General features: G+C 36.4%; 1 protein-coding gene across 6 annotated transcripts in view; it reads right to left on the minus strand.

Annotated features, from left to right (window-relative positions):
* DMD (dystrophin) overlaps positions 1 to 13222 on the minus strand; it is a 2039779-nt gene that overhangs the window by 899928 nt on the left and 1126629 nt on the right. The gene's annotated exons all lie outside the window — the stretch shown is intronic.

The following is a 13222-nucleotide window of genomic DNA, read 5'->3' on the forward strand; positions in this document are numbered from 1 at the left end:
GGGCTAATTTTACAAATAGTTTTATATATCTGTGGTGAAGACTGAGTCTGCGATTTGCTCATTTACATTCTGGTATTTAATCAGTTTATAGAAAAGTAAAATGGAAGAATGTATTGAAATTTAATTAATGAGCACTGGGTGTTATTCTGTATGTTGGTAAATTGAACACCAATAAAAAATAAATTTATTTTTAAAAAAAGAAATTTAATTACTGGTATTCTCACACATTTGGTGGTTGTATTAAAACAAATACATTGAATTGAGTGGTCCCGACTCCTAATAACATCTTCAGTTTCTGCTTCATTTATCTTATGAACATGTCTATGCATGTAAATAATCATAAAAACAATAATGAATAATAAGTCAACATGACTATCATTTATTAAGTGTATGATATAATGCCAGACATCTCATATATATTCCTCACAACAGATCTTGAGAGAGAAGCCATTATGCTCATTATCCAAATGAGGAAGATGGGGTCTAGAAAAATCCAACATGTTGCCCAAGATCACACAGCAAACTAAATACAAGAGCAAATATTTGAACTGTGTCTTTTCATATTTAGGCTTCTATTGCCATGTATGCTTTTTTTTTTCTCATGACAGATTTTATTTGCTATTATAAGGTGCCTTCTCATTTATCATATCATACCAACCAATGCTCAAGTTAGGGTAAGGAGAGCAGCCTCCTTGCTATTCTTGGAACAGTGTATTCCCATCTCAGGGCCTTGGCACTTACTGGCCCCTCACTCCAGTTTGCTTCTTCTAGCTCCTAGCCTGTTTAGTTACTTCATTATATCTCTCCTTAGATGTCACCCTCTCAGCCTTCTTCCCTGACCACTTCTAACATATCACTTCCCTTCTCCTTCACCTCAATTATTATTATTATTATTATTATTATTAAGATTTTTATTTATTTATTCATGAGAGACATAGAGACACAGGCAGAGGGAGAAGCAGGGTCTTCAGGATCCCGCCCTGGGCTGAAGGCGGTGCTAAACCACTGAGCCACCAGGGCTGCCCACCTCAATTATGTTTAAGGCATTTTTATCTTCTATTTCATCATGTATTTGTTTGCTTATTGTTTTCTTCCTCTTTTAAAATGTAAAGTCCATAAGAACGGGGCATTGTTTTGCTCATGGCTGTATACCCAGGACCTACGACAAAATCCAGTACAGAGCTGGCCAACAGGTATTGGTAGCATGAGAACAAAAATGGATGATCATTGAGATTTATCTTAAATATTTGAAATCTTTAGATATATAACAGTAGTTCTTGAATTTAAGGAAACAACATGGACAAAGGTTGATGGGAGGGGTCTCAGGTAGTATTGTAAAAAAAAAAATTTTTTTGGTGAAATGTAAATATTTTAGAGACAAACAAATGAGAAACTACCTAAGCTGGATTTTGAGGCTCTGGAAGGACAGAGTGATCAAAAAAAGAAAGAGTAATCTATTAGATACTTGGACACAAGAATAACTAAAAAGGGAATGAAAGCACTGGCATTGTTTGGACTACAGAGGTGGAAGAATGGGTTAACTATACTGGAGGAAGACTCAAATTAGGGTGAGGAGAGAAGATGACTGGTGGTGAAGCGATCTCAAAGCTGGATCTAATTGGGACTTAAGGCAAACAGCAAGCGTTCACTTTGAATTCTCACAATGGAGAGTACTGTTCCACTGACTCTTGCACATATTTTAAAAATTCTTACTCTTTTGGAAAAAATATATAAAGCTTTCAGAACTGTTTTTTTTTTGCCTATTGTAGACAAAAGGGATAAGTTGGTATGCATGCACAACCATAACTCCAGGGAAATAGGCATAAAGAAGTGAGTAGGTATAATGTTAGTGCATATATAATTTCCAAATGGAAAAGGGTTGACAGGCTTGACAGAAAAAGGTTTTCTGAGTCCCAAGTTGAAACAAAAGACCAGAAGTGATACATGAATTCCTTATCCCTTCAGATTTTCCACTTTACATAAGTGATCCCCCTCCACAAACACACATTTCAAACATATACAGTCCATCAGAGCAGTGGGAACATATATAAGACCCAGAGGTAGAAGTCATGGGTCAAAGTGATCCACAGTTTACGTCACATACCACTAAGAGTTTTCACAGCAATTTACATCTTCTAGCCTAAGGACCCAAAGATGCTGCTTGAACAAACCATAAAATGGAAGGTGTTGATCTTCAGTAATCACTGAGAATTAACTGGGTGAGATTCTGCACTTAGGCAACACTCACATTTTTAGGAAGAAAACATACTTTTCAATAATGCTTGCATTCTTAGTAAAGGATTCCTTACAATATAACCCATCACTAACAAAATGTTACTCACTCACTCTGAGCTACATTCAGTCCCTTGACATGAATTGGCAATATACCGTATTTCTCTATAAATTATAATCTCCTTCAAATAGTTAATTATTTTCCTAGTTAAGTGTATTTACCCAAATGAGATGCTGCTAGTTTCTTAATAAAAGAAAAGCATTTTTTATTTTTTAAAATATTTTATTTATTTATTCACAAGACACACACACACACAGAGAGAGAGAGAGAGAGAGAGAGAGAGAGAGGCAGAGACACAGGCAGAGGGAGAAGCAGGCTCCATGCAGGGAGCCCAACGTGGGACTTGATCCTGGGTCTCCAGGACCACACCCTGGGCTGAAGGCGGTGCTAAACCACTGAGCCACTGGGGCTTCCCAAGAAAAGCATTTTTAAAATTAAAATCATTACAATATGAACAAAAAGAAACACATCAAATAGGTGGATGGGAATTAAGGAGGGCGCTTGTCATGATGAGCACAGGGAGATGTATGAAGTGTTGAATCACTATATTGTACACCTGAAATTAATATAACACTGTAAGTTAACTAAGTGGAATGAAAATTAAAACTTAAAAAAAGTAAAAACACTTTTTTAAAAAAAAAGAAACCCATCATAGAGAATTATACATTTTAATAAAACAAATGCACAGGTACAGAAATATCTTTAGAATCTTGATTATATTTACCTTTAGCATAATACAAAAAGTGACCAGTCATTTTCAAACTTGAACATGACATGTCCATTTTTTCCCCTGCTTAAACCAAATATTCTATGAGTCTAAAACAGGCTTCTAAGGAGTTACTTCAGTCTATAGAAAATTCTATCTTCTCTTTATGTCAAGTGAGTGGAAATCTATTATAATAAGAAAATACAAATTTTACAAACTATAGTGCCTAAATTCCAGAATTACTACACAATTGAAAATAAAATTTAACTGCCACGTTTATCTAAATCATTTATTTAAATCAACGTTACCTGTGCTTAATTTAAAATAATTTTAATAATGTTAGGGGCGCCTGGGTGGCTCAGTCAGTTAAGCATCTGCCTTCAGCTCAAGTCATGATCCCAAGGTCCTGGGATTGAGCTCCACATGGGGCTCCCTGTTGAGCAGGGAGCTTTTGCCTATCCCTCTGCAGCTCCCCCTATTGTGCTCTGTCGCTCTCTTTCTGTCAAATAAATAAAATCTTAAAAAAATAATCTATTACTAACAGAGCATCGAATTGGCTGTTGTATTAAAATGTACAGTTAAGCCTCCTAAATATGCAACTCTATTACACATAGGTTAATGTGTCATATAGTAAGAATAGAAATTATTGACTATAAGTGCAAATCTTATATTCTATAGGGAATGACTTTTTAAAGAGAGAATCTGTTAGAATCAACAGTATCAAAAATGTTAAGAATAAATTAGATTTTTTAAGCCTGTTGAAAATGCTTCACCACCTAGCCTTTTTCAAATTGCTTCTTAAAACCTTTGTGTTCATTAGAAGAAGTACAGATTAGGTGAAGTCTCTAAATTAGCTTTAATAAAAACACACTGTTTTTTGGTATCCTGGTAAAATAGTGTAATAGAACATACCTAGAGTGTTCTCTTACACATTTTCATGTGTACAATATGAATCATGTGTATAGCTTTTGTCTACATTGCCTTGGACTGCCTTCTTGATTGCACAAGGACTGATAGTTCTTTTCAAATGGAGAAATATTTTTAAAAGTAAAGTGTAGATTAGATGCATTCACACATAATGAAATATCTTAAAGTGGTCATTTATAGTTCTTTCTGTTTATTATCCATCTCTATCATCATGAAGAGATGGAAACTGGAAAATATGTAAGGTGATGAAGAAACAGCTCTATAATTTGTGGACATGTATTCCTATAGCAAAAATGCCTCTTGGGAGCTTAGATGTAATTTTTATTTCAGTTATATATTTTACACAAGGAAAAAACATCACAAAAATAGACCTCCTGCTGTATGATTGGAATATAGGTATAATGATATAATTTTATTTTAATGTAGGTTGATTTTTAAGTAAATAATTTTGAAAACCAAAAGAAATGGCCTTTTTGTATGATGTCAAGTAAATGGAGCACTGATTTTCGAGAATAACTTTTTTTTTTCTTGGCACATCACAGATACACAGAATGGTTGGAATGAATGAACATATAGGTCAATTTCTTCCAAACTCTTCAATATTGATATTTAGAATCTACTGACATTTAAATCCTAATTTACAAGTCAACTAGGATAATTAAAATCTATCTAAAATATTTTCACATGCTTATTTGCATAATCAAGGGATAGAAACTAGGGGTCTAGTGTTGAGTATCCATGGAGAAGTTCAGAGAGGCAAGTATAAGTACGAATTGTATTGATATCTGACATTTGGGGGAGCAGACTGATCTTCCCACGTAAACCAGATATTCTTCTGCCACAGGGGAACTCTAGGTGGAAGGTGCCAGCACCCCTTACTCTTTAAACTGAAGGTTTTTGTATTCACAGGACAAAATATAATGTATGATCATTGTAATGGTATTATGAAGTAACCAAAGTAGACTTTTTGAAATGGCTTGGGAAAGGTAGAAAAAAAAAACTATTCCAAAGGCTTTCAGCCTCAGGAAGCAGTATTTTCTTTTCAGCAAGTGCAGTACAAAAGTATCAAACACAGGATAGGGGACCAGCAAAACAAGCTTTCTTACATAGGTAGCCAACCAGGCATCTAACTTGAGTAGGTAAATTCCCACAATAACTAACCCTTAGATTCACTTCACTCATGAAAGTTAAACCATGCAAGGATATATTCTTTCTCCTATAGCTCTTAGGTGGATAAACCAAGGCCCATATTTTTTTCCTTTCTTTTTATATTGACGTAAAGTTGATACATGTTATAGTAGTTCCAGGTGTACAACATAATGATTCAGCACTTGTTACAGCGTGAAATGATCACCATAATATGTGCAGTCACTATCTGTCACCATACAAAGTTCACAACAACCACTGACTGTAGTACCATGCTGCATACCACATCCCCATGACCTCTTCATTTCACAACTGGAAGTCTATATCTCTGGGGATCCCCTTTACCCATTTCACTCATTCCCTCCAACCTCTTCCCTCTGGCAACCACCACTGTGTTCTCCATATCCATGAGTTTTGTTTCATTTTGTTCATTTGTTTTATTTTCTATAGTTGACATATAAGTGAGATCATACATTATTTGTCTTTCCGTCTGACTTATTTCACTTAGCATGACTTTCTTATTCTTGTTTTAAAGATTTTTAAAATTTATTCATGAGAGACACAGAGAGGTAGAGGCATGGACAGAGAGAGAAGCAGGCTCTCCACAGGGAGCCTGATGTGGGACTCAATCCCAGGACCCCAGGATCATGACCTGAGCCAAAGGCAGACGCTCAATCACTGAGCCACCTAAGCATCCCTGACTTTCTTATTCTTAAATAGGATCCCTAAACCCAGAGGTATGAAATTTAGGTTCTTGATCCTAATTCAATCCCAATAAACAAATGGAACACTTCAAAAACTATAGTTTCTCCTTTGTATCAGCAGCCATCTGCCCAAATCACCTTGTCACTCTGTAATATAAAATTTACTAGTGTCTCTGATCCAGACCCCTAGTTATCACTTTTTTGGGGCCATAGTTCCTTCTATTTATCAGCCTATTCTACTGGTCTTCTTATTTAGATATTCAGACTCAAAGAAAAGGGTCCAAGGAAGAATGTCTGTTGTTGTATTATATAGAAATTGTGGCATCAATATGACTTGAATAGCATAAAAAATTCTGCAGCATTATACTACAGTCTAAAGATATTTTCATTTAGCTTTTTATTGGTTTTACCAGGTCATCAAGAAGCCTGCTTGAAATTAAGTGGGAAGGTGGGATCAACAACAATCAAGTTTTATAACATAGCATATTGAAATAAATCTAAGGCAGACATTAATTGGGAATGGATGACAGCAGTAGACCGAAGTATCCGCAGTACCTTGAGCAGCAGTGGATAAACTGTAATTGAAATGTGTTCTTTAATTATGCACTGAAGCATGTCTCCACCAACACATTATTGCTGCAGAATAAAAACAAACCCCACGAGGAGGGTTAAAATGCCTCTTTCTGGATGAAACACTTCGGGAAGCCTTAGGCAATGAGTCCTAAATTGTGAGTTCAGCTTCCTAGAGCCTTTACCTCTTCTCTCTTAGCCATCTCCACACCACTACCAGAGGTACCTTCATAAACCATTTTCGGAACTCGCCTAATTGAAAAGAAGAAATGGAGAATCCAACTGCAGGAGGGTACGATAGTTAGAATCAGAGACTCCTGTATCTTAGAGTAGAATGGAATAAAGTGGCCAATGAATCTAACTAGCTATCAAATGTAGAATTTCCATCTAGGCAACCTTGACAGATGGTGAGTCAATTTTGGCTGAGAGGATTTCAGCTCACCGCTTTGCTCTGCTTGAAATACTAAGAAGAATAACTATGGGGAAGTTACTCCATAAAGTATGCTGAAATATGACTGCCTGTAAATTGTATCATTTGATTTTACAGTAATTTATTAGATTAATATTGAATAAATTTCCTCCCTCAAAAGATATGTGAATACCATAAAGAAACACGTAAGAAAAGGTACATTTCTCCCTCCTTTGGCTCCTTTCACCACTTAGCATGACTGCCAAAGCTGTCAGCAGACCACTTCAATTCACTGTCCTATTACAAAGGCATGGCTGTTTCTGCCCTCTATTGAGGCCACAGAAGGCACTCTCCATTCCTGAACATGACCTTGACTTTTGTCACTGTGACTCTGTTCCTTCTGCCAAAGGTCCCCTTCTGCCAAAAGTCTAAACTTTATTAAATCCTTATCTTTTAAGGCTTGGTTCTAATGGCATCTCCCCAGTGAAATTTTCCTAAATTTCATGTTTTCTGGCATCTACACATATGTATATGCTTTTTCCATAATTTGCATTTTATTTTGCCTAAAATGGTTAGTTGGTTACATCTTTGTCCACGCCCATCTCCTTAGTTTTGTGAATAGTCCAAAGGCAGGATCTGTACCTTATTCTTCCTTTATCATTTTCTATCATTTTTTATGTTATATACCCAAGTCAAAGGGAGGGATTAAATGCACAAAAGGAATAAAATACTTTTTGCATCACTCATAAATCCATACATAACAAGCTATTATTATTCACACATATCCATGATGAATGTTTGTGTGTGTGTGTGTGTGTGTGAGAGAGAGAGAGAGAGAGAGAGAGAGAGAGAGAGAGAGAGAGAGAGAATGGTGGGGTTGAGGACATGAGAGGAAAGACAGACACTATGGAGCGATAAAGAAAATGAGCCAGAGCCATGAGGAGATATTTCCTTTTTCTGCTTAAAAGATCTAGTTGCCTGTGCACATATTTTTCACTGTAGGGAAGTGGTTTTTCCAGAAAGAATTCATGAAAGTGTTTGCTAAAGCTAGAATTAGCTGACTACTCACTGATTTACTTACACATCCCTGAGGCCCCGTATAGGACATTGCTGAGACTATGGAAATGGACGATGGAAGGCTGGACATTTGGAGAGGAACATTTTTCACTTTGGCCATTCCTTTCTCTATGTAAAGGGAATGAGACAGCCTAATGTATGCTCTAATAGCTTACGCTCTCAGCGGTGCCATTAAGAAAGAGACAGAGACAGAGATACAAAGAGAGACAGAAATACAGAAGAGAGGGACCAAGGGACAAGATAATGAGCCAGACACAAAGACACATTTCCTTTTTCTACTTTTAAAATCTAGTTGCCCTGTGCAAAAAAAAAAAAAAAAAAAAAGGAAGAACGGTGGAAGAACATGAAGTATGGTGAAAATGCTGCTATTTTAAAACCACACGAAAGGCAGCATTGCAAAGTAGAAAAAATACTGGCCTGGGAGCCCAACTGTCTGTGTTTCAGTCTCAGAGCTAATGTTAACAAGCTGCTCACAGGAAAGAATCACCTAACTTATATCAGACTCAATTCTCTATCTGTAAAATGAGAGGTTTGTCCTAGATGATCATAAAAGTTCCTTTAAACTCAAAAAAGACTAGGGTTCCACACTCTGGCAAATGAACCAAAGTAATTTCTCATTGAAATCTGCAATATTACCACAGGTCTGTGATTGTGCCCTGCTAAGCCAAAATTAAAGATATTTTCAAACCACCAGATTATGCATCAAATTTGAGCAAGGGGAAGAGAGAATCAGAAATAGAGGCAAAGGAAGAGCTTAACATGTTATAGGATTTCTTTTCCATTTTACTACGTTGAAATGTCATAAATCAGAGCTCAGAGAGTATATTAATTTAAGGGAATTGAAAGTCAAATGGTCATACAGGAAGAGAAATTGTGGAGGAGGTGGTTACTACTGTGTGTATGATGCTATGATGACCATAGGTCTGATTTTTCTTACAAGTTAAATAGGTCCTATTGGTTCCATCCTTTAATCTGTGATATTATAACCTGTTCTTTATTTTCCACACCTCTCTAAAGTTCTGGGATTCACAACTAAACAGCACATTTCCTGACTTCTGAAAGGCACCAAGTAAATTAGTCATATTCTGCATAGAGCTCACGTGATGTTTCTTAAAGGATTTGAAGTAATTTTGTTTTTATTGCATTGTGTTTTTCTATTATAGTTCTCAACTTTACATTAATGGCATTGATTTGGTTTGGCCAGTTTTCCACTGTGTTTTTATGATTTCTGACAGTGAATAGTTTCATTACTATGATAATCATTCTCTCTGATTTGGTGGTCATCAGATATTTGGTGGGTGGTCTGATCTTTATTTCACATTGAAAGGGAAGACCCAAAGGGGAAAGGAAGGACACATTTATGGAAATTCCACAATCTGGTGATTTAGCAAGTACTTCCAAAGACAACTATGTTATATATAAACTTGTTTTAGAGTAAGAAGATATATCTTAAATTTAAAGAAGGATTCTAAAATCGAATCTTGAATATTAAAAGATTATCTAATTATTCTTCTAATGTTAATTTATTCCCTGTCTAAATTATATCTTGTCTGAATCTTATCTAATTCTCCCTTCTTAGAGTCCTTCATTCTTTGGATCCTTCCTTCCTTCCTTCCTTCCTTCCTTCCTTCCTTCCTTCCTTCCTCCCTCCCTCCCTCCCTCCCTCCCTCCTCCTTCCTTCCTTCCTTCCTTCCTTCCTTCCTTCCTTCCTTCCTCATGTTAAACACAGTATTTTACTCTGAAGATAAATTAGTAAGCAAAACAAAACACAGTTTCTGCCTTTATAAAGCTTTCACTTGGGCAGCCTGGGTGGCTCAGCGGTTTGGCGCCTGCCTTCAGCCCAGGGCGTGATCCTGGAGATCCGGTCCCATGCCGGGCTCCCTGCCTGGAGCCTGCTTCTCCTTCTGCCTGTGTCTCTGCCTCTCTCTTTCTCTCTGTGTCTCTCATGAATAAATAAATAAAACCTTTTTTTAAAAAAAGCTTTGACTTATGTAGTCAAATACTAATAATAAAAATAATAATAGTAAGTAGTAGTAGTAGGAGGAGGAGGAGAATTACAAACTGTGATGAGTGCTATAAAGGAAACATGATAGAAAAGCTCCAAGCAATGCAAAGTACTTAGCAATAAAACAAAGATTAACTAATTATTAGAATTGATTTGTTGTTTGTCTCTTAGGCTAGAGAAACAGCAATACTGAATACAAGTACATGAAAAGGTGTTCAATGTCACAAAACATCACCAGAAGAACATTGGGGCATGTCTTCGGGATGAAGGTAGTTTATGCTGGGTTTAAATATCAAAATAAGTGAAGAGAAAGAGGGCAACAGAGAGCTCATTCAGACAACTTTTCAGCAGAAGTAGAACCTGAGGCAAGACCGGGGCTAGTCGTGTAGGCACAGCCCAGAGCTCAGGGTTCACTCAAGGGAAGGGTGGGTGATAAGAGTGGATGTGGAAGTTGGTAGAAGATGCTAAGAGACTTCAACTAGAAATCTGATGTTTAAGTGTTCAAAAACTACCCATAAAATGTTTTTTAGTAAATACTCATAGAGATTCAAAAGGGAACCTAAGCAGTTATACTCCAAAGCAGGAAAACAAAGGACTCTTGATTGGGTTACATGACAATTTTACACGTACTCTATAAGGGGGACGCCATGGAGGGGGGGATAAAGTAGTTTGACATTTTTCTTTAAATGATGTTCTTTTTCTTTCTTTGTTTGAAAGAGTTCACCAGGCTACTCAAAAATCACACATACCAGATCCAGTGATTACTTGAATGCTGTCATAATTTGAGAGTCAATTGTAATCATAGGCTAATTCCTTTTCATTGGGCTCATTGATGTCCCTAGCAAATTCAAATGGCGATACAGGAATGTAAATGCTTTGTAGAGTGACAAAACTCCTTTAAGAAACTGAAATGCTTACTGGAAGATCATAATATATTCAACTTTAGGTGGTTACTCTATGCTTTTCAAGTGATCACTTTCTAGTAAGAGCTCTAGAAAAACTGCTGAATGAATCCTCAACCTGGTGATTGTATTGGAGAACCAGTACTTTCCAAGGCTATTGAAAATTTAGTGACCTGTCTACAGGAAACCTCGTCTACACCATCTTTCCCTTAACCTTCCCATAGCCATTCTTTATTCTCATTTGAAGCACAGGAGAGTAAAAAGTGAAGTTCGAGAGGACTCCTGGATTGCCATTTCCTTCAGTGTTATTTTCAATCTCTGAGATATACTAGAAAGTCCCAATTAACCTGTAAGAAAGAACCCCCTCTCTAGAGTCATACAGTAATCAATGGCAAATTTAATTGGAATTTAGCTCTTTTAACAATTCTGTTCAGCAGTTCTGAAGCATTCAGAGTGAAAGATGACTTTAATCAAAGCTTGGAGTATTTGAGAAAGAGACAAAAGAGAGGAGAAGGAACAGAATTTGTAAGTGACCAAACTGAATGGTTCTGTTCAGAATTTCCTTTCCTATGAAACCGTAAGTTCAGAGCTGAAACCTGTTTTAAGTAGAGGAGAAACAGGCTCTGGCAGAGGTTCAAGTAGGTTGGTCTAGGCACAAATCCTGAGCACACTATGTAGGAGCTGAGACAAACCACACACAATACTTATAGTCTCTCGGTACTCCCATTTCTTCACAAGTAAAATGGGAATAATAAAATAATACAACCCAGCTTAGTACTGGGCCTAGCACATAGGAAGCCTTCAATAAAAATTCACAATTATCTTTATGAAGAAATTCAAAACGTTCTTTTTGATACACTTTTCTACATTTTCCTTCAAAGGTCTGGAGCTAATAGCAAACCTTAACCCTAGGCCAGAGGTAGAATAAGGCAAGATACATAACATAATTCTCCACATCTACTTTGGTTGTCTTTAGACAGCCAGAAATGGATATCACATTATCAAAATATCTACATGGAGAGACAGGCAAATCAGGCTAGTACCTATTTACTTATTTACTTCCTACACTGAAAGCATTTTTGCTAAGACTATCTTGACTCTTCCAATTTTTGTAAGGTTTACTGAGTTATAATTTACATAGGAAAATTGCACATATTGAATTTATATATTTTGGTCAGTTTAGACATAGGCATACACTCAGGATACCATCACCACAATCAAGGTACTAAGATATTTATCACCTCCAAAATTTTTCTTTTGTTCTTTTTGCGTTTCTTTTTGTGTGTGTATATGTGTGTGTATTAAAAACACTTTAACATGAGATGTATCCTCTTAACATTTTAGTGCTCAATACCATTCTGTTAACTATAGATGCTATGTTGTACCATAGATCTCTAGAATTTATTTCAAATTTTAATGACTCCTGTTTACCAATTTCATCTGTATGCTGGGCTCCTATTCCTTATCTCAACTGGTAAAAAAAAATTAAAGTGTTCAGTACAATGACAAGAAACAACTGAGCAGGTCAACTCATAGTTCTGAAAAGGGTGTGAAACAACCATTACCATGCCTCTATAAATTAAATGTTATTTTCTTTCTGTAGCTGTACTCTAGCAATAACCATATCAGCCATAGCTGGTGGGGTCTGATTCATGATTTCAGCAGTGGTAGATAATTCTTAGTATGGGTGTTTGAAATGATACAATTCAGCACATAGAATTGAAAATTGTCTGAACTACTGTGTACAACCTTGGAATTAGGGAACTAGAGGTGTCATTGTTTCCTGAGTCCATCTCAGCCATTCTTAATGGGTCTTTTGTCTTTCTCAGGACTGGTGTATCTATCACACTCGGTTCAATAAGTTACAGAATCTGAAATGATTCGATAGCCACAATACCACGAAAGAGTATTTTGTCTGTAAAAGGATGAGCTAGAAAGGAAGAAAACCCATGGGGAAAACTTGGTTGGACCTCCCATACTTCAGAAGCCAAATCAGGGTATGCAGGCCAAGAAGGTAGCTCAGATCCTTCAGAAGCATATTAGACTTTTATCCTAATGAAATAGAATCCACATGAGGGGGATCCCTTACGACTGTTTAGTAAAATTATTCCACTAAATGATGTGTACTAGTGTTTCTCATGGGTTTACAAATTTGAAATTCTGATTTTAAAATTTTCTAGAGAAATATGTACACATATTCTGGGTGATTCAGCTCAACTGAAACAGATAGCTAACATTGTTTCCCTTGCTTTGTTTATAAGGACTGGCTTAGTATCAAACAACTATTTAAAGTGTAGAGAGTGGATGAGGATGAACATTATGTATTCTCAAAGGATGAACACCAAATGACAACTGATAGTATTGTATGAAGAAATGTTAAACCCAAGTTAGAATAGAGAAAAGAGGTGGCTGAAGAGTCATTACATGATACACGGAGTATAGTTTCTAACCAAGGGATCTATCTTAGAATCACTGTGCACTGA

This window comes from Nyctereutes procyonoides, unplaced genomic scaffold (genome assembly GCF_905146905.1).
Source record: "Nyctereutes procyonoides isolate TBG_1078 unplaced genomic scaffold, NYPRO_anot_genome, whole genome shotgun sequence".
In the NCBI taxonomy this organism is placed as follows: Eukaryota; Metazoa; Chordata; class Mammalia; order Carnivora; family Canidae; genus Nyctereutes; species Nyctereutes procyonoides.